Source organism: Podarcis erhardii (assembly GCF_964252035.2).
Source record: "Podarcis erhardii genome assembly, chromosome: 2".
In the NCBI taxonomy this organism is placed as follows: domain Eukaryota; kingdom Metazoa; phylum Chordata; class Lepidosauria; order Squamata; family Lacertidae; genus Podarcis; species Podarcis erhardii.
This window is the reverse complement of record NC_138498.1, coordinates 25,920,241-25,947,062: the sequence shown is the minus strand read 5'-3', so window position 1 is coordinate 25,947,062 and position 26,822 is coordinate 25,920,241. Positions and strand designations below refer to the sequence as shown.

Here is a 26,822-nt window from a genome sequence, read left to right as displayed (position 1 = left end):
ATTTTGTTGGAAGCCGCCCAGAGTGGGTGGGGCATAAATAATAAATTGTTGTTGTTGTTGTTGTTGTTGTTGTTGTTGTTGTTGTTGTTTAATGGGACATAATTCTGAACAAGCAGACACAGATAGGATTGTGCTCCATCAATATTATGGAATTCTTGCCTGGCACCGCAGCCAATGAGATGTGGCAGTTGGCTCTTGGCCAGGAAGACAAGACCTGGGTTCAAATCCCTGCACTGAGTGACCTTGATCCTTTCAATATTTCTCTCAGCCTAACCTTCCTCAAGCAAAGGTTATTGTGAGGGTATGTGGAAATGTAAAAATTGTATATGTACACAGCCTTGAGCTGCCTGAAGAGAGAGAAAAGCAAGATACCCATGTAATAATTAATAATGCCAACTTATTTCTTAAAAAAAAAAAAACAATCTCTTTGCTGAGCCCTGTGGTATATAATTGTTGGCTTTGTAGTGAGCAAATAGGAGGGGACCAAGTCAGCTGCTCCACCCCTAATTAATTTTGGATTGGAATAGGTTTGCTTTATAGTGTTGTTATGTCAGTCAGAGACTCTCTTTATTCCTCCAAGGCAAACATGATGAAATGAGTGAGCAGATCTTATCACAAAGGACTTTAACTGGGATATCTAAATAAAGCATTAGAAATAACAGGCTCAAGAAAAATCAGTCTAAACCGGCCTTGAAGTGGTTTTATTGCCATTAAGCAACTCCTGAAGAATGTTTTGGGAAACAAAAAGTTTCTTGGCCTTCCTTATAGATACAGTTCATCTCTGAGAAGTTAATGTGTTACAGCCTAATGTTTTACAGTCTATACAATTTATTACAGATTAGCAGTTTTAAAGTGTTTTGCTGGAACACAGTCCCACCAAAGTGAGATGAATTTATGCCAGGAGTATACCTTTAAGAATATTTTTTGAAAACTCTTCATGTGCTGTATGTGAATGGAAGAATCTCTAGCCTGTCTTGAAATGGTCTTCCTGTTTTGTTTCGTTTTTTTTTTTTAAGAAAGACTGGGCCTATAACAATCCAACACATCCAATGTCCTATCAAGATTATCATGTCATTCACCCAGTTTGAATGGACTAGACACTTAGTTATAAAATGGTCATTCCACACATAGTCAGGTGTCCAGTTCAGCAGCCTAACTCAGGTATTAAACAGCGAAGTAAAAATAAATAAATATTGAGGCTTTTCATACATGTAGCCAGCTTCCATGGGATCTTCCCCTGGCTGCCCCTGAGTGCAGGGATTATCTCTGGCTCCAAACCTTGTCTTCTCTAGGCTATGATGCTCCTGGTAGCAGAGATTAAGAATTTGCTGGGACCCCAAAACCAGCAAAGGGCCTACTCCCCCAAGAACCCACCACTGCTCTTACTCGGAATGGAGAACTCAAGGAGGTTCAGGAAAAACTTTCTGACAGGGAGAGCTGTTCGACAGTGGAACGGCCTCCCCCGGGAGGTTGTGGGCTCTCCTGCCCTGGAGGTTTCTAAGCAGAGGTTGGCTGGGCATCTGTCATGGGTGCTGGAGTTGAGATTCCTGCATTGCAGGGGGTTGGATTAGATGACCCTTCCAACTCTACAATTCTATGATAGGTCACAATAGTGTGATGAAAAACCTCTCTTATTTTAAGTTAGCAGGGCACACTGGGATTACTTTGTTTGAAGGGCCCCTATATCCTGGCCCTAGAAGTCCTTGATGTTCCCAGCCTCATTTCTACTACAATTGATCACATGTAGGCAATAAACGGAAGCTGTCTGTGGCTCAGTTCATGAAAGTAATCAGAGCCACCCCAAATTATGAACTTAGTCTCTTTGCTGCTTCTGCCTCATGCTTAAATGTGCAGTCCTAGCTAGTGCTGATGCAAAGACTTCATCAGAAACGTTCGGGAGTCTTACCTACATATATACTTATATCATTAATTAAGATCTCACTAGGTAGGAAAAGGGGATGTGGGTGGTGCTGTGGGTTAAACCACAGAGCCTAGGGCTTGCCAACCAGAAGGTCAGCGGTTCGAATCCCCGTGACGGGGTGAGCTCCCGTTGCTCGGTCCCTGCTCCTGCCCACCTAGCAGTTTGAAAGCCCATCAAAGTGCAAGTAGATAAATAGGTACCGCTCTGGCGGGAAGGTAAACGACGCTTCCATGCACTGCTCTGCTTTGCCAGAAGCAGCTTAGTCATGCTGGCCACATGACCCAGAAGCTGTACACCGGCTACCTCGGCCAATAAAGTGAGATGAGCGCCGCAACCACAGAGTCGTCGGTGACTGGACGTAACAGTCAGGAGGCCCTTTACCTTTAGGTGGGAGAAATTGACTGCTGAATTTACATAATAACAGTGAGAAGGCATAGCTCCCCTTTCTATGTCCTCAAAGTGAAGGATCACCTCTAGAATGACTGAATATTTTATTTAGTTTTATAGAAACCATATTAAAACATGGCTTGTAGGTTCTGTTTGGCAACCTGGATCAGATACCACTGGCAGATTTGAAAAGGCTATGTTCTTCAGAAACAGAGTACGTCAAGAGTATCAAGTGGTCTATCGCCATGGAAGGACTAAGTAGAGAACACAAGGAGCTCTTGTAGCACTTGAATCTCTCTGCTTCAGAAGACAACTGTCGTGTTTATTGGAGTTTGCACTCTGTGCAGGAAGCACAGATAAGAGAAAACAATTTGGAAAAGGGCCAGCAATGTTATAAGAAGTGAAAAACAAGCTGCAGGCAGTGACGTCACAAAGCATCCTGAGGAAAACAGAAAAGGGGGGATCTTTGCTTCCAACAAATACTAAATGGATGAAGTTATCTTGCAACTCATTGTTAGCAAACATTCCTTAAGGGAACAGACATCTCTATGCTTCTTTGCAAGCCAACCTGCAAAGTGCATCAGCACAAGTGTCAACAAGTGAGCAACAGGTTGACGTTATTATGACCCATTATGTCCCAATGACAGCCACTGAAACTTTGGGTGTTTTTCAAACCAGGAACTCGGATCTCTTTGTTCTTACCCATCAAAATCTATTATGAGGGCACTCTTCCAATCACACACCCTGAACTGTTTATGAATTCTGCACTAACTTCCAAGTACACTTCCCATTCAATAAAAAAGAAAAAAATGGCCATTGTCTAGCTCACTGGTACTTTTTCTTAATGGCAGAATGAGTCAAAGGAAAGAGCAAAGATTCCTGGGCAAGGATGGAGCTGTATTGCCCACAAAAGGGGTGGGCAGGGGATGCTTGCTCTAGAGACATGGAAAAACCAATAAGCCAGCTGTAAAAGAAGGCAAAAAGCCTTAATTGTCTCAATGAGACTTGTTACAAGTTGAAAGTATCTTTCTTTGATGACTAGACCAATGGTTTATTCAAAACCTAATAAGATGTTAGTTAATTTAACTTTATTATTTGTCCTTTGCCTTTGACCTGACCTGGATGTACTGTACTGCAAAACTAAGGTTTGGTGTATAACCTCGGCCAGCATAAGTTGTAGTAGGGAGTTGTAGTTGAGCAAAATATGAAGGGCCACAGGTTCCTCCCCCTCCCATGTAAAGATTACTCATCTCTCAGTACAAAGAGTTCAGGCCATGGCACATTATGTACTCTAGTGATATGCTATGGTCTGCTATTGATGTTTGAGGGGGTCTTGCATGCCAGAGAGGTCTGACTATATCCCACCTGCAATTGGCTATAATGCAGAGGCTCAGTCCCCAAAGTCCCCATTTAGGGCAAGCTGTGGGGCTGTTTTTGCCACTCTGTAGTACTGGACCCTACAATTCAGCTTTCATAAACATTGGTTGGAGTCCATTGTCCTCATCCATAACTCCAGCTATTAGGTATTCTGGCTTGACTTAAAACCAAGTCCAAAAGCAGTCATTCATTATAAATTATTTTACCAAACACTTTGCGTCCCATTAAGAATTGCCACCCTTACAGAAAGAGCATTGTCCCATCAGGAGAGACTCTATAAATCACCGGCAGCTGCTCTGGCACTGCTATTTTTCATAGTAATTAAAATACTTAGAGCTGTTGCAACACCTGTACAACCGCATTCCACAAGTTGCTCAAAAGGTTCCAATTCGATTTTGGATTATTGCTATGGAAACTGTGCCACCCTTTTGCTCCCACATAAATAAAATGAGAGACAGTCCAAATATTGCATTGAAAAGAACATTTATTCATGAACTGTCTGGAGGGGAGGAATGAATAGAGAACAGCTGCCTCGTACCCTTTCCTCTAACACACAAAAAATATGGAGGACCCTCTCACATTAACCTAAAGTCTAAAACAAACAGGCAGAATACTGTTTTCATACTTTGATCTGTGAAACAACTTATCATGGAATAAATGGATAGCCAATCAGAAAGCTTAGCTTTGAAAAGAACTAGTTGAGATTCATGCAACTGCAGAAAAATCAGTCTGGTTTTCATCGAGAGCAAAAAACAGCAGAATGAAGCTGAAGTGTTGCCTAGGTGTGAAAGGAACTGAATAGTTTCTTCATTATAGGCACCATGAAAGTCAAGATGATTTAATGCATGGTGCCTTGTAGCAACTAGAGAAACCATCAGATGTTTGAAGTAAAAATATAATCAAACAACCAGTACAGGCCAGCCTAGTAGAGGTCCTAGTGTTGATTTTCTGATGTCAAAATTCACAGTGGGACAAAATAAGAGCACTGTAAAATTTTGTGTGTGTTTATTTCTATCATGTAGGCCTGATGCAATTGCTTAAACACCACAATCAATTTGGCACAGGACCATTTTTGTTTGTCTGTTGTTGTTTTTTCATTTGGCTAAAAGAGCTACCGTTCTAGAATTTACAACTAATAAATGCCTCTCTTTCTATTGACTTGTATACACTTTATGAATATTGACAAGAAATTACTGTGTTGGTCACCAGACAAACAAGGACATTTAGAACATGACATGAGAAAAGTCAAGAAGAGAGGGAGATGTTGAATAAAGAGTGTTTAAACCCATGCACAGCATTGTGCAAAACAGGTGGAAATACTCTCCACAATTTGCGTGTCGAGGTCGCCCAAGCCACCCCTAAAAAATTCACAATTCACACATAATTTTTGTTTGAGGTTTTTGGCATAATTTTGGCCACAACTTTATTAAAAAACATAAATGTGAGTGGCTGCTTAGGCATTGGTTGTGACTATCTGTCCCCATGCCCAGGGACAGAACTGATTTCCGAATTCCAGCGAAAGCCAGTAAGGGAAAACAATATTGGGGAGAGCATGGAGCAGGGCACCAGACCCTCCCCCCCCGCATGTTCCCGGGGGCTTGCACGGCCCTAAGCCCCATTCAGGGGTATGGACAAAAGAATGACAAGCCCCTGGATTCCTTAACAGAAATCCCTTTCCGTAGCAGCATTGGAGGGGCAGGCACCACCAATCCTTACCCCTCCACCAACTAATTTTTTAACCAATGCCTAACCGCAACCTTACAAGTTGTGATGATTTGCTACGCAGTAGGCAAAAACCAAATGGCACCAGCCAATCAGCCAAATGGACAAAATTCCTACAAGGTGCCTGCTTCAAAAGCAGACGACCCCATGACAGGCATAGCAAGGTCAACGCAATAGCCCTAGATTAGGGAGGGTGGGCGGGTGATCCAATGCACACAGCAAAAGAGCCCAGTCAGTGCTGCGTGACTTGATTTTATAACCTTTGGTCCGTCCCCCTAAATGGCAACACCAAAATTTGCCCAGTAACCCAACCGCCCAATCACTGTGGATGGTCATCCATACTAACCCTCCCAGCAACAGAGGGGTGGCCTGTCAGTCCCCACTGCAACACGTGCTCTCTATGAAGGAGAGTACGCTTTCCCACGACACCAGTAGATACAGCAGCAAGCAGGTTTTGCGTGTCCGATAGTTCACAACTATATCTAAAACCGGTAAGCATTCAAAATATACTTTCTGAGAGGTGTGTATATGTTGTACTTCTGCTCAACAGCTGAGAAAAGTTAAACAGCACTGGATACAAACTAAGCGCTTAGTGCTATTTTTTACTAATCTAATTTAAACTGTTTGTTCACACAACAGCCAATTCACCCTACAACCTGAAAAGGAAAACTCAGTTTCTCAACAATATAAGGTGCATATGTTTCTGTAGCATAGGTCTGATGCAATAACTAAATGCCACAATAAATGTGTTCATCTTTAAAGTGCCACATTAACTTTTTTTAAAAACAAACAAACACCCAGACTAAAATGGCTGCCTCTTTTGCATTTGCCATTCATGTATGCCTATCCTATTTATCTATTTGCAAATTACATGGATTCATTTTGCAAAAATCACAGCCTAGGCTGTCTTTTAAGCTTCCTCTTTCTAATGGCACGCTGTGTAAATGTCTTCAGGAAATATAGAGAAAGTACAGCCTTTCCAGATTCCCGAGAAACGTTTCATTGCAAAGGGTAAGTATTTAACACTGTGACACAAATTCAAACAGCTTTAATGCCACATTCACTGTATTTACAGAAACAATAAAATAATTACTTGTAAGAAGAGAAACTGAATGTTACCTGCTGCAGCACGCATATGGGAATTCATAGCCCTGGTCTCTGGCATGACAAACAAACTGATTTTTCCCCCTTGTATTTTGCTAGTAGGTACAATCCCTCCCTCTTTCATATTGTTAAACAAACATCACATGCCTGGAAACACTCTGAAAGTATTCATGTAAAAATGATCTGTTCAAGGAGTAGACTTGAAGAGCACCAGTGTGGTCAGCAGGTGAACCCTACAGCTGGGTTCAGATACCTGATGAGTAATAGCCTTGAAGCAGTTAGCCTAATTTTCCCTTCCGCACAATGGAAATAATAACAACAACCTCCGGAGCAAGGAAAATGATAAAGAGACCTAGGCCACCTTAAAAACGTGCAACTCCATTGGAGCGCAGACTCAGTTTTATTCATTGCTGCAGTTCAGGTAGCTGAAAGGAAGAAGATACACCACCCACTTGCTTAAGTGAAATGCTGCTACATAAAAACAAGAAGGAAAGCTGGTGACGCAAGTTTCAGAACAAGGAAACTGTATCATGAAAAAGGTCAGATTACTGTTTAGAGGCACTTTGCATAAGCCAGAGCCCAGAAGTCAGTCCTCCCCCCCCCTGCCCCCCCGTGCTCTGCTGCCAGTGTCTATAGCACATGGAATAATAATATATTAACCTTCTGACTTTTCTCTGATGAATAGAGTGACATTCTATTCAATAATAATAATAATAATAATAATACTACCCCGGCCCATCTGACTAGGTTGTCCCAGCCACTCTGGGTGGCTTCCAACATATCTAAAAACATAATTAAACATTTAAAAACTTCTCTAGACAGAGATGCCTTCAGATGTCTTCTAAAGGTTGTACAGTCATACCTCATGTTACGTTTGCTTCAGGTTCCGCATTTTCAGGTTGCGTCCCACGGTGACCCGTAAGTACCAGAAAGGGTTACTTCCAGGTTTTGCCGCTTGCGCTTGCGCAGATGCGCAAAATGATGTCACACGCATGCGCAGAAGTGGCAAATCGCGACCCGCGCACGCGCAGACGCAGATTGCGTTCTGCTCATGTTGCGAACGGGCCTCCGGAATGGATCCCATTCACAACCAGAGGTACCACTGTATAGTTATTTATTTCCTTGTTTCAGGGATCACATAACACTATACCCTCCAACATTTCTCCGATGAAAATAGGGACGTCTTAAGGGAAAGTGGGACAGTCCAGGATCAAATCAGAAACCAAGATGGCTTCTGGAAATCCGGGACAGTCCCCAGAAAATGGGGGCACTTGGAGGATCTCCCAGTTGTAGTGGAAATGCATCACCTCCCCATAGAGCCTCTAGCCATGTCAAGCAGCAGCCATTTGACATTGTTATAACCAAAGGTTAGGGGTACAAAATGGAGGGAGGTCTGGCATGTGCTCCTCTGGGGTGAGCACTGACCTGGTGGGGCCACAGGGCTCTAGTCAAGTTCATATACCCAAGGGTTGTGTGGCAAGGAGGACGAATTCTTCCCAGTCCTTTGTTGCAGAGCCACAGGATGAGCTTGTAAATGTGCCCAGAAGTTGGGAGAGAGCTGATCCCTCTTGCCTTAGGAAACTTCACTGCCTGGGCTCTCTATTTATTCGGTTAATTGGGCTGATCTATTGCTTGCAACTTTCCTATTCTATTCTATTTTGAATAAATAGAATCTATTCACCACAGTATGGTTCTCTACAGGTGTGCTGGCAAGACAACCACAAATCTGAACTATTCATCAGTCGTGGTTCAGATCCGCTCACAGCTTTTCATCCTTCCTTCTTCCTCCACCCTCCTCTTGAAACCAGAGTAAACTGTTTGCACAGCTTTTCATGGACGCCGTAAACCCACCAAATGGAACATTTTGTCCCTATAATCTCAGGTAATGCAGGATTCTTAAGGCATGCAAGAGAGGTACATTGAGTGACAGCAACTGGACTAGATTCTGAAAATGTTGGAGCAAACTCAAGCTGCAGGGAGAAAGTGCAGAGGGATAGAAGATGGGAAGGAAGAGGAGACGGGTCTCTGAAGTTTGTATTACCCCTCAGTGGCCAGAAAACAGCTGCTTGCCCTCTCTTCTTTTTTCATATGTTGTATCCTGGCACAGTAGGATGAGCCTCCAGGCAGCTTCCTCCCTTCCTTCCCTTAGCCAGCTCCACTGCAGGCTCACATTAAAAAGCCATGTCAGAGACACGTGTCATGTAAATCCATATAATAAACTTTCCCACACATTTTGCTTACTCACTTGGGGGAAAAGTCCTGCCCCCTTTGGCACTTCACCTGTGCTATGTTTGCAGCCTTCCATGACTTGGAGGGCAAAATTATGAAATGTATACAGTCATACCTCATGTTATGTTTGCTTCATGTTACGTTCTTTCAGGTTACGTCCCACGGTGACCTGGAAGTACTGGAAAGGGTTACTTCTGGGTTTTGCCGCTCGCACATGCACAGATGCACAAAATGATGTCGTGCGCATGCACAGAAGCAGCGAGTCGCAACCCGTGCATGTGCAGATGTGCCACTGTGGGTTGCACTCTTTTCATGTTGCGAACGGGCCTCCAGAACGGATCCCGTTCGCAACCAGAGGTACCACTGTATATTGGAAATGTCAACAAATGTGTGTGTACATTTTCCTGAGGACTTCTTTAAGAAAGATGGAAATCCATCCCTTGTCACCTCTCTGCTTTCAGATCCACAATGAAACTAAAATATATTCATTCATACACACACACACACACACACACACTGATACCTCTGGTTACGAACTTAATTCGTTCTGGAGATCCATTCTTAACCTGAAACTGTTCTTAACCTGAGGTACCACTTTAGCTAATGGGGCCTCCCGCTGCCACCGCCACACAATTTCTGTTCTCACCCTGAGGTAAAGTTCTTAACCCGAGGTACTACTTCCAGGTTAGCGGAGTATGTAACCAGAAGTGTTTGTAACCCGAGGTGTTTGTAACCTGAGGTACCACTGTATAGCATATGAAAACCGAACAAGCAGGAGAAATGCAAATATATTACGCAATAGTACTTCAGACAATAAAAGTTAATTCAATTTTTAAAGTAAACAACCAAACCCCCAAAACATATTAAAAAATGTTTATGAAAAATGCATTGAATACTGTGAGCAGCCTCGCTGAGTTAACTTAAGTAGTAAAATTCACAGTTAAAGGTCTGTAAAACAGCAGGCATAACAATGTAACAGTAAATAATATCTTATTATTCTTAACAGAAACAAACCCATGTCAAGTAACAACTTCAGCACCACTGTCTATGCATTCTCAGGCATAACGTCTTCTCTCCTCCTACCATAGGAACAAGGATTCAAACCCAGTTCTCTACAGTTCCAACTGGTTGGTACTTGTTAGTTTTTTGTAGGCTTCCGCCCACAAGGAATGTGTAGGTAAGTCCACTTACTGTGATTGCACAATACTTGAAGGCTTGCCTGGTGCCCCCCCCCCCCCCGTTTTTAATTTATTTGCTTTGTGGGGGGAAAGACCAAGATTGTGGAACACCTTGTCCTCTGCTGTTCCCACGACCCTTTCACCATTTTTTGTCAATTGGTGGAGACTTTCCTACACCAGCAGACTTTTGCTGAACTGCTTTAGGTAAGGGTCTGCACTGATGACTATTTCAATCTGTCCTGCCTGCCTGTACTGTACTTTATTGATACATTTCATTGTGGCTTTAATTTTCACAAGCTGCCTTGCACGGGGTGTATGCCTCCAAAAGTGTCGGCACCAGAAGATGGGGCTAATCCTTGAAAGACCTTTGGCTTAGACAAGCAGAAGAACTGAATACTATTAGCAGAAGTGCTCTCTGCCAGCTTCAGCAGCAAGTGAATAAGGTTGTCAGAGATGGATTCTTGAATGTCTAGGCTTCAGGCATGATCAGGTGATAAAAACCACGCCTAAGACAGGCAGAGACTATCAGGTTCATGTTCACTCAGAACCTGTTGTTCAGATGTGAAAGGGGGATAACATGTTCAATTGATTATAGGTTTGGATCAGTGGCATTCGTTACAAAGTTGTTGCCACCGGTCATTTCAAATTTATTGTTTCAAAGTTTAAATGAATGGGGGGGGCGGGGAATCCCCTGTATTCGCCATTGCTCTGAAAAATTTGGCTAAGCCTTAAAATGTCTTCCAAAATAAGCAATTTTGCATGCCCGTGTGTCCACTCCATACACCTATGATGAGTCAGGCAGGCTTATTTAATACCTATTTTAAAAATCCTTACGATGGCCATTTTAATCCAAGATTTCACTTGAGAGGACTGTGAGACTCTGGGGATGGCTGTAATATATAACAAATTTTACCTTGGCTTCGTTTTATTTCTCTCTCTCAGTGTAACAGGTAACCAAAACAAAACAAAACAAACCCCACATGCACAACTTAAGAAAGGTCTCAAGACAGAGGGAAACAAACTGTTTCTTCCCTTGATCCAAATAACTATCTTCCTGTCATTTTCCTTCCGAAGGGAAGGAAAAGGCACTTCCATTTATTTGTCTTTCATTCAAACTGTGTTCCTTTTTCTCAAGGAAGGAAGAAAACATGGATTGGTAAAAGAGCTATAGGTATAATTGGCCTCCTTTTGATACCAGAGGTTAACAACAACAACAACAACAACAACAACAACAACAACTAACCAGGTGACCTTTAAATGATGAACAGATGATGGTTATTACTGACAACCCCTGCCTTGTCTGTGATTTGTTACGGCTAAAATCTGGGTGCGGGGCTACTCTGCCACCCAGCTCATTGGACTAAGTGTCCGCGGGTCCCTGCGGAAGAAAATGAGCTCAGCCGGGCACAGGAGCAAACTGCAGAAGATCCAAGTTTATTGCGCAACAGGTTCAAGACGAGATTGAACAGCGAGAAAGGGGTGACATGAACTTTTGAAACTCCCTCCATGTCCCAGAATACAGTGCAAAATACATCCCAGTTACATCATGAATACATTAAGGAAAGGTTGGGTTACACAGATTACATCATGAATACATTAAGGAGAGGTTGGGTTACACCGGATTAACATATGGAGGAGGGAGGGGGGAATATGCAGAGCTGGAGATATGCGCAGATAAGCACTTCCTGAGTGCCGGTGATGGGAAGACAATGGTCCATGTATGCATAGTCTGTCACCTGGCATTGCCCGGAGGAAAGGTTTGGCAGAGTGATTTGACAGGATTAGGTTCTTGACACCTTACTTGAGGGATTATGGAGGACAGGGGAGGGGTGATGGAGTCCTAGAGAAATTGAGCAAATTGGCACATTGATTTTCTATGGATTTTATAGATTTTAGTCCCTTTTGACATTGACAATTGGAAATAAATTGATATATTGTAGCGAAGAAGAAGGTGAAGAAGACATGCCCCCCCTTCCGTATCAGATTCCATATGCATCTGAGCTCATTCTCCAACCTTCTCAACAGCTATTTACAGGCTCTAGAACTTTGTGCCCAAAGAAGGTCCATTTCTAATTATTTGCTGCCTAATACTTTTTTAAAGAAAAGGTCAGGCCTTTTGCCCTTAAGCTTATGTCCACCTCTCCTTAAGCTACAACATGCATGAAAAATCACTGCTACTTTAGCTCAGGAGTCAAGTGCGCCATTCAAGGATAACAGCATCATGTGGCCACACACATCCCACGGCGTTTGGTTTTCTCTCCATATCCAAGGACTCACTGATCTCATTAAATAAAACTCCCAGCTCACATCTCCTATTCATCATTCTGTTATAGCAGCCTTGTAAACAATGGGTTTGATTGCCTTTTCTATCTGCACAATTTTATTATCAGTCAGTCGAAACTTGGTGTGTACACACTGTGGATTGTGAAGGGGTGAAATGCTATTGACATTTAACACCTAAAATCTAATGTCAATTTGCTTTCTATTTGTGCCAAGTGTAGGCGTTGGCATTCATTTTGTCCAAATCATTTATCAGCCTACAGCCTCTAGCAAAGATTAACACCTGGGAAAGGATAACTGTATTAATGCACAAATATTATCAATTCAGTTCTGTGGTCAAAGGCTTGGTAGATGCAGCCACAAAGGGATAAAGCTGTAGCATAGTCTCAGGTAAACAGTGTCAACAGCTAAAAAAACCAAGAAGGGGTGAAGGATGGAACATTTTACATGTTCAGTGAGATGGAACGGCTTTCCATTGAGTTGCATAATAGGCTATTTCTGTTCAACAGCTTTGGAAAAAGATTAGCACAAACAACACCAATATATCTAGACACTACTAAGGTCTTTGTATAAATTAATTAGATCCTAACCTTTCATATTGCTTGTGTTCCTATTTTTACACGCGTTATTTTTAAACTGTGTGTCAATTTGAGTTTCTTTACAGACTTATTTGCATGACCACTTTGTCGTTTACATTCTGTTGGCGGTGAGCTTTTTTTAGCTTAATTTCCCAGTAAAATATTAAGGCCCAATCCAGCCACCAAAAAGTCAACAGATCTTAGTAGTGCTGTACTTTGGGAAGGAACGGTACTTCAGTTCAGAAGTGGGAGACTTGTTGGACTCCATCACCAATCAGCCCCAGCCCTCGTGGCCAATGGTCAGGGATACCACAACATCTGGAGAGCCACAGGGTCCCCACACTAACTATACAACGGCAGTGCTAATTTGAATGATGACACGCAGGTGACAGAATTAATTCTGATATTACTGAAACTGCATGTTTAAATGCTGAATGTTAAAACAGTGTGCAAAAGCTTACCCATGAAAAGCTAGCAAAAAAGGAAGAAGGGTATTTTTGATTTGCAGGAGCAAATCCTTCTTCCTCATTCTAAAGTGGTGCAGGCCCAAGAAGTTTGCATCACAGTGGTACCTCAGGTTACAGATGCTTCAGGTTACAGACTCCGCTAACCCAGAAATAGTACCTCGGGTTAAGAACTTTGCTTCAGGATGAGAACAGAAATCGTACGGCGGCGTGGCAGCAGCAGGATGCCCCATTAGCTAAAGTGGTACCTCAGGTTAAGAAGAGTTTCAGGTTAAGAATCGACCTCCAGAACGAATTAAGTTCTTAACCAGAGGTACCACTGTACATTATTATTTTTCTTAACAAATACATTGGCCTTTCGAATGAAAGCCCACGACAGGGAAAGATCATAGCAGATTTTGTTTCTGAAACAACTGCACCTTTGTTTCATTGAATTTTAAATAATGCATACATGCTTTACCAAGAAACTTCTGGGAACTTTTGCTCTCATATAGGTGAAGCAGCATTCTCTAACCAAATATTGCAACATATTAGGCAAGGCTATGTCCTCAGATGCCCCCCCAAAAAAACACATTGGCATAAGAATGTATAAAGTAACATTCACTCCTCTGGAGCTATAACACAGGCTTCATTTAGTTCTATCAACAAATAAGCAGGATGTTTAGCTACTCCCGATCTATACCCTGACAGATTTTAGGAGTAGGCGCTATCCTTTCAGCACCATAATAGCAAGCAAGCCACGATAAACACAACATCAATACATACATTATTATGTGCAGATCTCTTTAGAGCCTGGAAAAGAGAGGCCTTCACAGTTGGAGAATGAAAGCTTATCACATGCTGAGAAGCTGATGAGCAACAGTGAATCTAAAAACATTGTTTCATCCTCAGCAATCCTTTTAGCCTAAATAGCTAAAAGACAAAAAGGAAAAAAACTCAAGAAACCCCGAGCAAATTAAAATGTTTTCACCTGCTACCCGAAAGAAGAAATATGGACAGTGTCCTTACTTGGGACAAAAATGATCGAACCTTGAAAGACTGAATAATAATAATAATAATAATAATAATAATAATAATAATAATAATAATAATTTATTACTTATACCCCGCCCATCTGGCCAGGCCTCCCCAGCCGCTCTGGGTGGCTTCCAACAGAATATTAAAAACACAATCAAACATCAGTCATTAAAAACTTACCTAAACAGGGCTGCCTTCAGATGTCTTCTAAAAGTCAGATAGTTGTTTATTTCCTTGACATCTGATAAGAGGGCATTCCACAGGGCAGGTGCCACTACCGAGAAGGCTCTCTGCCTGGTTCCCTGTAACCTCAGTTCTCGTAGTGAGGGAGCAGCCATAAGGCCCTTGGAGCTGGACCTCAGTGTCCGGGCTGAACGATGGGGGTGGAGACGCTCCTTCAGGGAGAGGGCCATAGGTGATCATAATACAATAAAAGTATTCTGGATCAAACCAAAGGCCCATATAACATCCTTTTTATCAGAATGTCCAATCAGATGCCTGTGTGAAACCATAGCTCACGGGCAGAGAATCTGCCCTGCATACAGGAGATCCTAGGAGAGACTCCATGTGTGGAATCCTGCTAGTCACTGTAGACAATACTGAGATAGATAGACCAAAGGCCTAAATTCCTATGAACCACAACTGAAAAGGTCCCCTCTCTGCAGGGTCTCTGAGGTTGATCTCAATAACAGCAGATTCACGTGGGAAGAAGCAGATGTTAAGGTAACCTGCTTCCAACCTGCTTAGGTTAAAAAAAGTCCAGTGTTCTTAATTTTGTCCAGAAATGGACTGGCAATGAGGTAGCTGTTCCAAAACTAGAGTGACATGCGCCAAACACTTGGGCCCAGTTTATTATTGTGCTGACATATTCTAACATTTCCAGTCCTATATATAACACGCCCTGAAATAATCTAAACAAGAAGCTCCCTGAGCACAGATAACAGAGGGCTGGCAATTTATGTCTTTGAAGGATTTCAACTGGCACACCTGTCGCAACTGGCAAAAAATACTTCAAGCTATCAAAGCCACTAGGTATCTTGAAGCTGAGATATCTTTCTTTTCAGTAGCAGCACCTCCATATTAATATGGTCATTCTAGCCTTCAGAGCCAATCCACATTGTATAAATGTTATTCATTAACATGAATGGGGAGCCACTTTTCCATCGGTATATACTCAGCTTCAGTATAGACCAGGTGGGTGGATAGTGATTTCTTACTTATTGAAATTAAACGCCATAGATAAGAAGAAATGAGAATAGCTAGGAAGGAGTTTTCCAATGAAAAGCATGGACTAACTAAAAATATTAATATGAGCATCACCCGGCTCAAAATATAAATTATGTTCATATGAATGAGCTTTATTAAACTGATGTGATTTTTATGGTAAGGTAAACATCTGCAATCAAGGAGACTAAATTGCACAAAGCAGGTTGGTCTAATCTGTGTTTAATCTTCCCATTTTCCATTGCCTTGTTTCAAGCTCTGAGTGAAATGTGTTTGACAAGCTTCACTGACAGATGTTGCAGGGGATCTGTTTTAACAATCGGTTGCCCTATTTGCAGTATCTGGTATCAAGAGGAAATTTTCCACTAAGTTAACTAGTCATGTTCACTTATTTGCATTGCTCTGCAATTGTATGTGTGTGATGTATATCTGCTTTCTATTTGTGGAAGCATAAGTTGATCTGCGGTGAGAAAGAGGCTGCTAAGAAGATGGCCCTGCTTTTCAACAGAGGCTTTGCTGATAGGGTATTTTGTCCAAACTTTAGGGAACTTAATGAAATATCGACAACCCTGCGGCTCAGGGCCAAAGCAGGTGTGGCATTTTTATTTTCACAACAGCCCTATGAGGTTGATTAGACATAGAGATAATGACTGGCCCGAGATCACTCAGTGAACTTCATGACAGTGTAGGGATTTGAACCTCAGCCCCTACAGTCCTAGCCTGATACTATCCACAACACTACAGCGCAGGTGGCACTGTGGTCTAAACCACAGAGCCTAGGGCTTGCCATTCAGAAGGTCGCGGTTCAAATCCCCATGACGGGGTGAGCTCCCGTTGCTTGGTCCCAGCTCCTGCCAACCTAGCAGTTCGAAAGCACATCAAAGTGGTACCGCTCCGGCGGGAAGGTAAATGGTGTTTCCGTGCATTGCTCTAGTTTGCCAGAAGCGGCTTAGTCATGCTGGCCACATGACCCGGAAGCTGTACGCTGGCTCCCTCAGCCAGTAAAGCGAGATGAGCACCGCAACCCCAGAGTCGTTCGTGACTGGACCTAACGGTCAGGGGTCCCTTTACCTTTACACTGGCTTTACTGTGTGATTTGTGAGCAGGTTTGCTGCGAGCAGATTTGTGAATGACCTCAGAATTTCAGATCTAAAAGCCACTCCACATCTTCCATTAGATGGCATGCATACAATTTGCTACAGTGGTGCCTCGCAAGGCGAAAAGAATCCGTTCCGCGATTCTCTTTGTCTAGCGGTTTTTTCATCTTGCGAAGCAACCCTATTAGCGGCTTAGCGGATTAGCGCTATTAGCGGCTTAGCGGCTATTAGCGGCTTAGTGGCTTAGCGGCTAAGCGGCTAAGCAGCTATTAGCAGCTTAGCGGCTTAGAAAAAGGGAGAAAAAAGCGAAAAAAATTGCAAGACTTGCAAGACGTTTTCGTCTTGCGAAGCAAGCCCATAGGGAAATTCGTCTTGTGAAGCACCTCGAAAAACGGAAAACCCTTTCGTCTAGCGGGTTTTTCGTCTTGCGAGGCATTCGTCTTGCGGGGCACCACTGTATATGCTTCTGTAAAAATGCAATGTATTAGCATGGCAAAGAAGATTTCCCCCTCACCCCCAACATGCATTATGCAGGCTCAATTGTGAGAGATCTGCAATTGGCTGTGGTTCTCCAGAAGTGCCCACTCAGTAGCCCATATTGACTTCACTGATAACAGATGGAGGTGGCCCCAGCTTTAGGGAGTGTAGTCATACCTGCCCAGTGTTGCTGAGGGTGGCGGTGTACACCAAAACCACAACCACTACTTCTTTATTGTGTTGGGGGGCATGGAGAAGGCATGGAAACCTCATCGAGAGGAGGATATCGAAACACATTTTCAGTAACCACACCCTCTCTTGTGGGCTGAAGATCTAGAATATATCTGGATTAAAAGCAGCTTATTGAGGATGACTGCAAAGAATTCTGCATTGTGTATGTCAAATAAACTACTGCTTTGTGCTCTAAATGGGTAAGTGGGTACACTGTCAGCGTTTGTTTATTTTAACGAGAGCAAACGCTTTTAGCAGAAGCTTCTTTTGCTGCAAAATATTCCGATCAGCTCTGCCACAGCAACAGGAGCGAAACTGGCACAGCTATGATAATGGCATTTTTGCCCGAGGGAAAGAGTAGCAGCAAGGAATAGATCCCTCCTCTATCAGACCAAATGAGAAAGGCAAGACAGTATGTGATTTCTATGATAATGAGTAAATCCCTTAAAAATCCCTTTGACTGTCCACAGCACAGCCAGCTGTTGTATCTCAATCTCTCGACCCCTTAACAAGGCTGATTTGGATCATGCATTGCGGGTGCCTCTATAAATTATTAAGTATAAAAAAGCAAAGTAATCATAAAATCCTGCCAACCTTAACAATATTTTTTCCACCAGTTAAAGGGATGACCCCAACAAATGTTGCAGCTGCGTAATCTCCATTCATTTTAAGGAACTTCAGTGCATGGATAGCTCAGTTGGTTGCAGCGTGGTGTTAATAATGCCAAGGTCATTGGTTCAATCCCTGTATGGGACAGTTACATGGCAGGGGGTTAGACTAGATGGTCCTCAGGGTCCCTTCCAACTTTACAATTCTATGATTTCATGTCAAGTCCTGCGGGAGCCCCATTTCCAGAACGTAAGCTGTGATTCAGGATTTCAAAGCCCCAAAGACCAAGTCTATTGACAAGAATTGCAACAATTTAGAACCATTTTTCAGTTGACTTTAATTTTAATTTGCATAGCGAATAAACACCATCAACGCATGACATCTACTGAACTATCATTATTGCACAATTACTTTGAAAGAAAGCAAGTAAGTACAATAGACTAATAGATAACACGCCAAATATTTCATTTCATTTTTCTCTCTGCACCCCCTCTCTTTTTTCTTTTGCTGGAATGGTTGCATAAGAATTATCTTTTACTGGCAGCCAGTAATTTCACTAGGAGTTAGAATTCTCTGTTACTATCAAGTGTCAGATGATTCTGTTCATAAATTATGTGATGGAGCCTTCTACTTTTCCCCCTCCCTCAAAAAATGACATTTTTGATCAAGAATGATTATTTCCTCTAGGGGAAAGATTGCTTGTGACTACATCAAGATGACTGTTTTAAGTTGAGCATCTTGTCAGGAAAGCTTCATTTGAAGAGGGCAAGAAAGAGTTTAAAACTTGAAAAATAATATCAAGATAGTTTCGTTTTCTCATGTTCACCAGAACACATGGTGGGGAATTGTTCTTCACCAGAGAATGAAGACATGTGGCAGACTCCCACATCCAAGTCCAGAGAAGAGAATTCACCCCCTAAAAGAGGCTTCTGTATACAAATGGCATCCCAGATCAGGTCTGGTCAAGTGGTAATCTCTTACCCACATGCCAGATCCAGCCTACTTACCACAGTGTGATAAAAACATGGCAACAACTATTGAAAATAAAAGGCCAGAGCGCGACTGCATTGTTTCCAAAACTGAGAAAGTTTTGGCACCTCAGCCTTACAAGCACCATTTTCCAAACTCAGCATTCATGTCAGTGCTATTAAATGTGAGAAAGGACGTTTGGTGTTTGACCTTATATAGCCTTCCTAGAGATCATTTCGCAAGCCATCTGTTTCATGAGGCAGCAACTGTTCATCAAATCACGAGCATTCAAATTGCTAAATATATCCCCAGGCAGACAAGCAAGTGTGAAATCCCACTCTTTTGGCATGGACTGTTCCGCCTACGGCTCATCTATTAAGAAGTGCTCCAGAGGCTACTTTTTATTGACAATCACTGGTTTTTATAGACTTTGGGTTAACAGCTGGTCAAAGCACTTTCGCCTAGATGCCTTTTGGAAGTGACATTGCTATGGATCTCAACAGCCCTAGAGACACATCCTCAAAAGTAAGACCCACTGAATTCAATGGGTTCCACCTAACTGGGTTCAGAAATGTGGTCTATGGTGCATGTTGATGAAAAGGATGGGGCAGTTGAAACTGCTTTTAAACATTTCTGTTCACATCCAAAGTGTGAACTTTAACCCAGAGGAGATCACAAATGTGACACAATCTCTGCTCAGATCACTTGGGAGGTGAAACCAGTCTAGTCTATGCAGACTCCTGAGATGATAGAGTGGACTGGAGTACAGATGGAGAAAGTTGTTTTTATTGCTTTCCCACTATTAGGCTTGCTACAAGATGGGAGAGGAAGAGGCCAACCAATCAGGGAGAAATGTCCTATCCCAGTTTGTTCTTTTGCTGCACTAGTTTCTTATTTTTTTCCCTTTAAAAAAAAAAGAAGAATGTTAAAATGTGATTCCACCCCCCACCACCACCACCACTACCTGAACTGATCCAGTCAATTTTATCACCTCAGCACTCTTATTTCGCCACTCAATTAGCACCTCATTCTGCTGAATGTGAATCCCAGATCACGGATAGGAAAAAGAGGAAAGGTCAACAGGTAGAAAATGTTAAGTTGGCCCAAACCCATTTTCTGGAAGTAAGCACCACTGAAACCAGTGCAATCTGCTTCTGAGGAGATTTCTATAAGCTTGCTTCTGAGGAGATTTCTATAAGCTCTGCAGTGGAAAATGTGAATAAAGTGAGACTGTGGTGGCCCAGGAAAGAGATTGTCCATGAAGAAACAAAAAGGACTTAGAAGGTCAAGCCTACCTAAAAGTCTCTAGCTTCAAAGCAGGGCTGCTCTAAGACATTTTGCAGCCTGAAGCACTGCAGAGAATGGCATCCTCCCCACACCCAGGACAGAGTCACACTGTATAGTAGCTCTAAGCATGCACAGAATTGGCTTTAAAGGAATATTTTCTTTCAGAAAAGTAGGTAGAAGAGAAATGATTTTCACTGCTGCCCTGAATCTTTTCATAGAAAGTGGAGTGCTAACAGTCATAAAAGAGTAGAATAGGAACCCATCTAAGGCACTAATGAATGATAGGAGTATGATACCATCTTTAACTTAAGTCACGTTTAATTTATCCAACAACTCACCTAGAATACAGATTGATGGTTGAGCTATATTAATTGACTTTTAAGAGTTCTAAAGAGTTGGAGAAAAGCTCGCTGTTAACAGTTACTTTAATTTTGAAGGAAAAATTACTTTCAAAATTACCCCTGTGGGTTTTATTTGTGAATTCATAGTAGATTTATCCAAATCCATCCTTGGCATAAAGCTTCAGCCGTCATTGTCACAGCAGGCAAGTTCTTATCAGTAGAACTCATCTTCTGTGTTGCTCACGCTCACAACAGAAGGAGTGCATGAGGAGAAAGGCATTTTTGCCCCACTTTGCCCAAAATCATGCTGATTACCATGTTAGCTTGTAGTTGTACTTGACCTCCTTAGCTGCCAAGTGATGACCTACAAAGAACTTTTCTGATTTTCCCACACCAATAGTAATTACCCAGGAGGGAACAAATGGGAGTGAAGATCCTGAAACCTAATGGGCTTTTCAAACTTAACAACAACTGTTGAAGACCATAGGCGCCGACTCCATGGGGCTTGAGGGGGCCCGAGCCCCCTCAAAAATTCGTTTGGGGGGGCTCCGCCCCCCCAATAATCTCCGGCGCCCCTCCAGCAGAGCGCCATCGCCGCCCCTCCCCCAGCCCAAAATGCACAGGAAGGGGCGGGCTGCATGCCTCCTGCCCTCCCTCCCGAGCAAAAGCTCCACCCAATTTCCTTTGGAGCTGATTAATAGGCGCAGCACGCTCTCCCCTATTCGCTCACGAGGAGGCGGTGCCACTTTATTTGCATATTCATGAGCTTATTTATTATTCATGAGCTTTCCCGGGCCCCCCCAATATTTTTTATAAGTCCGCGTCCCTGTTGAAGACATTGCTTTAAATGGGCAGATAGCTTTTTGTTCAGTTCCCCCCCCCCTTCTGACCTACAGAGCTATTCAAGTTTGAAATGCATGTTTAAGAAGAGAGGTGCTGAGGCTCAGGCCTGTCCAAAAACCCTTTCCTCTGTAACCCAGAAGCCCCAACCACCACACCACCGGCAGCAGCGATGGTCCACCCATGAGGAAAGGTGAGGAGACCACCTCAGGCAGCAGGATCCACAGAGGCATCAGATTCCAGTGTAGAGCTTTACTCCCCGCCCCCTTGTTCCTGAGGTAGATCTTCACTCACCCCTTCTTCCCTGGTGGAGAGAGGATGCCATTTTGTGGTTTGCCTCAGGTGCCAAAATATATTAAGCTGGCCCTGTGCCTGAGGCAATATGTCCCACTAATGGCTCCCAACACAGATCCAGGTTGGAAGGAGACCAGTAGCAATGCATCTGCTTTGTAGGAACTCCCCTTTTTCACTGAGAGCATATGTGAAAATTGGATGTTCCAGGAGGCGTTGTTACTGCTCTCCCTAGCTTTGGTTTTGGCTGTATCTTTGGCTGACCCAAAGCCAAGTTAGAAGCCGCTGGCGCTGAGGCCAGATTGTGATCTCCTGCTCCCTGTGGCCACCCAAGATAGGTCACCTCAGGTCACTTCACTGGTACACCAGCAATGCTATGACAGGAATCTGGCCTAGGGGCTACAGGGCAGGCCACATGGTACACCTTTCTAGTCATTGTCCATGCCTCAGAATTTGCCGTCTGAGGAAGCTCCATCACTTTGCCTCATGGTAGGACTGGCCTTGCTCAGGTGACAAAAGATCTCTGGCCAGCCATTCATAGAAGGCAGGAGAAGGCAGGCAAAATTAGAATTAGGCCTCATCTGCACTATAAAGTAGTATCATGCCACTTTAAAGAGTCATTGCTCCTCCCTGTTAAGTATCCCGGGAACTATGGTTTGTTAATGGTGCTGAGTGTCATGAGGAGCCCTTATTCCTCTCACAGAGTTACAATTCTCAGACTTCTCTGGGAAGAGGGATGGAGAATCAAGAATTGTAACTCTGAGGAATAGGGATCTCCACTAACTCTCCACAAATATTTCTCGAGGAGAGTTTTTGCTCTGAGGCTTGCCTGTGTGGGTTTGTTAACTGTCCTGTCCACTCCTCAGTGAGAAAGAAAGAAAGAAAGAAAGAAAGAAAGAAAGAAAGAAAGAAAGAAAGAGAGAGAAAACATTAGGCGCCCATTGCAATGGAACATTTTTGCCCATGGAAAAATACCTACAGAGGAACACATATGGAAAATGTTATCATTGCCATTAGGATCTCACTCACTTGAAGCCCTTGTTTTAACATCACATCACATTCTCTATGATTGCTTTCATTGCATTAGATTAGATTTCCTGCTTGCTCCTGATTATGAACCTTTCAAAAACCCATGTGGATTTCATATTCAAGCAGTTCTCAACTGATTTACTCCAAGAGTATCTGTGCATAGAGGAAACACATTCCTTCAGAATCAATCCTATGTATTTAAGAGGCATGTTTCCTCAGTATGCGTCTGTTTCCCACCATAAAATGTCCACGATTACAACAACTTCCTTGTGAGAGCAAAGTCGATTTGCAGGTGAGAGAGATCCTCCTAATGGCAAGAGCTCAACTTCAGAGCTTTCAACCAGCTTGCTCCGAGAGACAAATCACTACAGATGCCAAGTAAATCAAATCAACAACACCCTCCAAAACCTTTTCATGTCAGTCAAGGTGCTTGCCCTTTTCTCTGCTCTAAAACATTGCCTTCTTTTCCCTGAGAGAATATTGGCACAGTTTTGATGTTCTGCTGTTTCTTTGTAGAGAATGCCACTCAGGAAAACACTGGTATCGGTGTCAAATTTATAGATGTAACAGGAATAGTGATATCAAATATGAAGCCACTTACCATTGTCCCTTTGCTACCTCCATGCCTGCAATCACAAAACTGTAAAAGAAAACAAGGGTTGCGTTAAGGATCAGACATCTCCAAAGCCACAGCCTCCAAAGTCCCCAGTTAAACATTTACCCCAATTTGCAGCTGTAATCTAGCTCCAGGAATCTGCTTAGGTTGCTCCTGGCATCTTGAGAATCAGGTGACAGGCCGCCATGCCCACCCCATTAAAAAAAAGTGTGCTGAAATATTCACAAAAGTCACTGGATCACATTCAGGCTAGGATTTCAACAACTGTGAAAAAGAGAAAGATTTCCTGGGTCAAGAAAAACAAAAATCCAACCACCATTCATAATACAAATACCTGGTTTGGTGTTACCTATTGAAAAGTCACTAAAGGGAAAAGTCATCGCAAAAGAGCTCTCTTTTTGATCCTCTTTCTTTCCTCTGTTTGCCCTAAGTTGGAGTGGAAATTTCCAGAGCAGGCAAAAGGAAGGGGTTAAGCTACTATTAAGGAGGTGGGTGGTGCATTAAATGGAACAGTTAATCAGTGCCAGGGCTGCTCCAGAAGGGGGAACACAATAACCTTCAGACACTCCATACATACCTCCAGTGCTTTTTTTTCTGGGAGGTACGCAGGGGTACACATACCGCTAAACATTTTGTGAACCTTTGTACTTTTGTCCATTAATTGTATTTATTTCCCCCGATTTGAACTATAAAATGGTGATTTCCTTGAGTCAAAATGAGAGTACCCCTAAACATTAAAAAACAAAAAGCACTGCATACCTGCTAAAAAAAAATTTTTTCCAACATGCTAAGAGCATTTTAAGCACGTTTTGTGTTTATGGCTCATTAATGGTGAACCACAGCTATGGTGTGAAGTGATATATAAATCTTCAAAATACAGTCAAACCTTGGTTGTCGAACGTACTGTAAGCCCATTCAGCTTCCGAAATGTTTGACAAATGAGGGACGGCTTCCAATTGGCTGCAGGAGCTTCCTGCAGGAGCTGCGTCGGATGTTCAACTTCCGAAAAATGTTTAAAAACCGGAACACTTACTTCCAGGTTTTCAGCGTTCAGGAGCCACAATGGTCCAAAATGGACGCATTTGGGTACCGAGGTTTGACTGTAAATAAAAAAATAACATAATTAGAAACTCATAAAAGTATTTACAATATTTCCACCAAACAGGTTTTAAAACATATGCTTATAGAGATTTTTTTTTATCCAGACAGACATTCCCAGACAGCTGATCCCAGCCATGCCTACTGATGGATTTATGGAAAAGCAGAATAATATTTTACATTGCTTTTGCAAATAAAGGTAAATGTAAAGGACCCCTGACAGTTAAATCCAGTTGCGAACTACTCTGGGGTTGCGGCGCTCATCTTGCTTTACTGGCTGAGGGAGCCGATGTTTGTCCGCAGACAGTTTTTCCAGGTCATGTGGCTCAGCATGACTAAGCCGCTTCTGGTGAACCACAGCAGCACACAGAAACACTGTTTACCTTCCCGTCGGAGCAGTACCTATTTATCTACTTGCATTTTTGGTGTGCTTTTGAACTGCTAGGTTGGCAGAAGCTGGGACCGAGCAACGGGAGGTCACCCCATCGCGGGGATTCGAACCACTGACCTTCTGATCGACAAGTCCTAGGCTCAGTGGTTTAGACCACAGTGCCACCCACGTCCCCATTGCTTTTGTAGGTTCTTGATACTACTGTATATGTTTCCTGACATGGCAAAACTCTTGGTGTGCATCATATTTTTCCCAACCCTCTCTTGACCTCCTAGTTACTTCTTTGCTCCAAATTGCACATAACGCACAAACCCCCATTCATGCTCTTTCTCATGTCTACCCTGGGACCTTACACTGAAGGGAAGGATGGTGGTGGAATGGATTTCATCATTAGTTGATTAAAGCAAAGAGCTGACGAATCAGTGTAGCTTCAAGGCACTGCCCTCCCACCAAATTCCAAAACATAAATTATAAAACATGCCTATGATTATGCCTACGATAGCCCTATTAGAATGTGTATTATGTTTGTCATTAACTGATCTGTTTTAATGACCAGTAATTTTGTGATGACTTTAAAACATTATGATAATAATCAGACCGAGTTATATGTTGGATTGTTGTTGTGAGGATGAAATGGGGAGGAGGAGAACCAGGTACACCACGTTGAGATCCTTGTAAGATACAGGTGCTATATAAACAAAACAAAACAAAATTAAATGGCTATGTTTTGAGATGATTTAGCATTTGAATGTTAGGGGGGGATGTATTAATTGCCATTGTTTGTTATTCTGTTTTGAGCCACTCTAATCATCACTCTAATCATCATTTTGTGTATCTGAAGAAGTGTGCATGCACACGAAAGCCCATACCTAGAACTAACTTAGTTGGTCTTTAAGGTCCTATTGGAAGGAATTTTTTTTATTTTGTTTCATCATTTTAATGAAAAAGTAGCATATAAATTTAAATAATCAAACAAGCAAATGCTTCTGGTCAGCTTCATTTACCTTCAACACACCCTGAAAGGACCCCCCCCCCTTGCCTCTTTCCACCGGGCTTGGCAGGCTTCACAAGGACTGCGGCTGCTGCTTTTAAATTGTTTTTAATTTTTATCTGTGTTGTTTTAAATGAGACCATCTTGGCTGTGAGCCCTGGAAGACCTGCACCCTGCCTTACTGGCCCTTTTCCATCTGGCCTGGGAAAGTGGAGTGCTGACTGACTCCAGCTACAAAAGCTGAGGTTGTTGAACAGATTCTTGGGCTGGAGTATTGTTGAGTATTGTTGAGAGAGATTATTAGATGTGTTTTAAATTGTGTTTGTTTGGTTTTGTCAATTTAATGTTTGGGGGTTGGTGTTGTGTGGTGTTTTTGTTTTTGTATCGTATTGTTTTGTTTTGTTTTGTTTAATTCTTTGTCTTTCTTTTGCAGTCTTTAAAATGTTAATAAATAGAAGACACAAGATCTACCCACCCGGGAAGAATGGCAGATGAAGGTGACGGAGTACATGGAACTGGCGGAAATGACTGGAAGAATCCGAGACCTGGGAGAAGAGTCGGTAGAAGAAGATTGGAAGAAATTTAAAGACTATCTACAGAAATATTGGGGGGAGGAGAGAGAGGTGGGGAAATATTGTTAAAAGGGTGCAGTCATAGGTATATCAGTTTATTTAAATCTGAATTGTCAAATGGTGTTATTGTTACAGTGGTACCCCGGGTTAAGAACTTAATTCGTTCTGGAGGTCTGTTCTTAACCTGAAACTGTTCTTAACCTGAAGCACCACTTTAGCTAATGGGGCCTCCTGCTGCTGCCGCGCTGCTGGAGCACAATTTCTGTTCTCATCCTGAAGCAAAGCTCTTAACCCGAGGTAATATTTCTGGGTTAGTGGAATCTGTAACCTGAAGCGTAAGTAACATGAAGTGTATGTTACCCGAGGTACCATTGTATTATGGTTTTTGTTGTAGTGTCTTTTGCGGTTGTAGTTTGTATCGAAAAAACGATTAAATATTTTTTTTAAGAAAGAATTGCAAAATAATTGATTTGTGTGCTGCAGCATAGCTTGGTAGTCTATT

At 42.6% G+C, this 26,822-nt stretch overlaps 1 protein-coding gene across 2 annotated transcripts in view; it reads right to left on the bottom strand.

Moving 5' to 3' along the window:
* Window positions 1-23,329, bottom strand: part of KCNJ16 (potassium inwardly rectifying channel subfamily J member 16) — a 46,026-nt gene extending 22,697 nt beyond the window's left edge. The window contains exon 1 of one of the 2 annotated variants that reach the window (XM_081849829.1): window positions 23,254-23,329. The gene's annotated coding sequence lies outside the window, so the exon portion shown is untranslated. Of the gene's footprint in view, window positions 1-6,526; window positions 6,594-23,253 lie in introns of those variants that run through there. The other variant, XM_081849830.1, reaches the window with a different exon arrangement.
* Window positions 23,330-26,822: the final 3,493 nt, after the last annotated feature.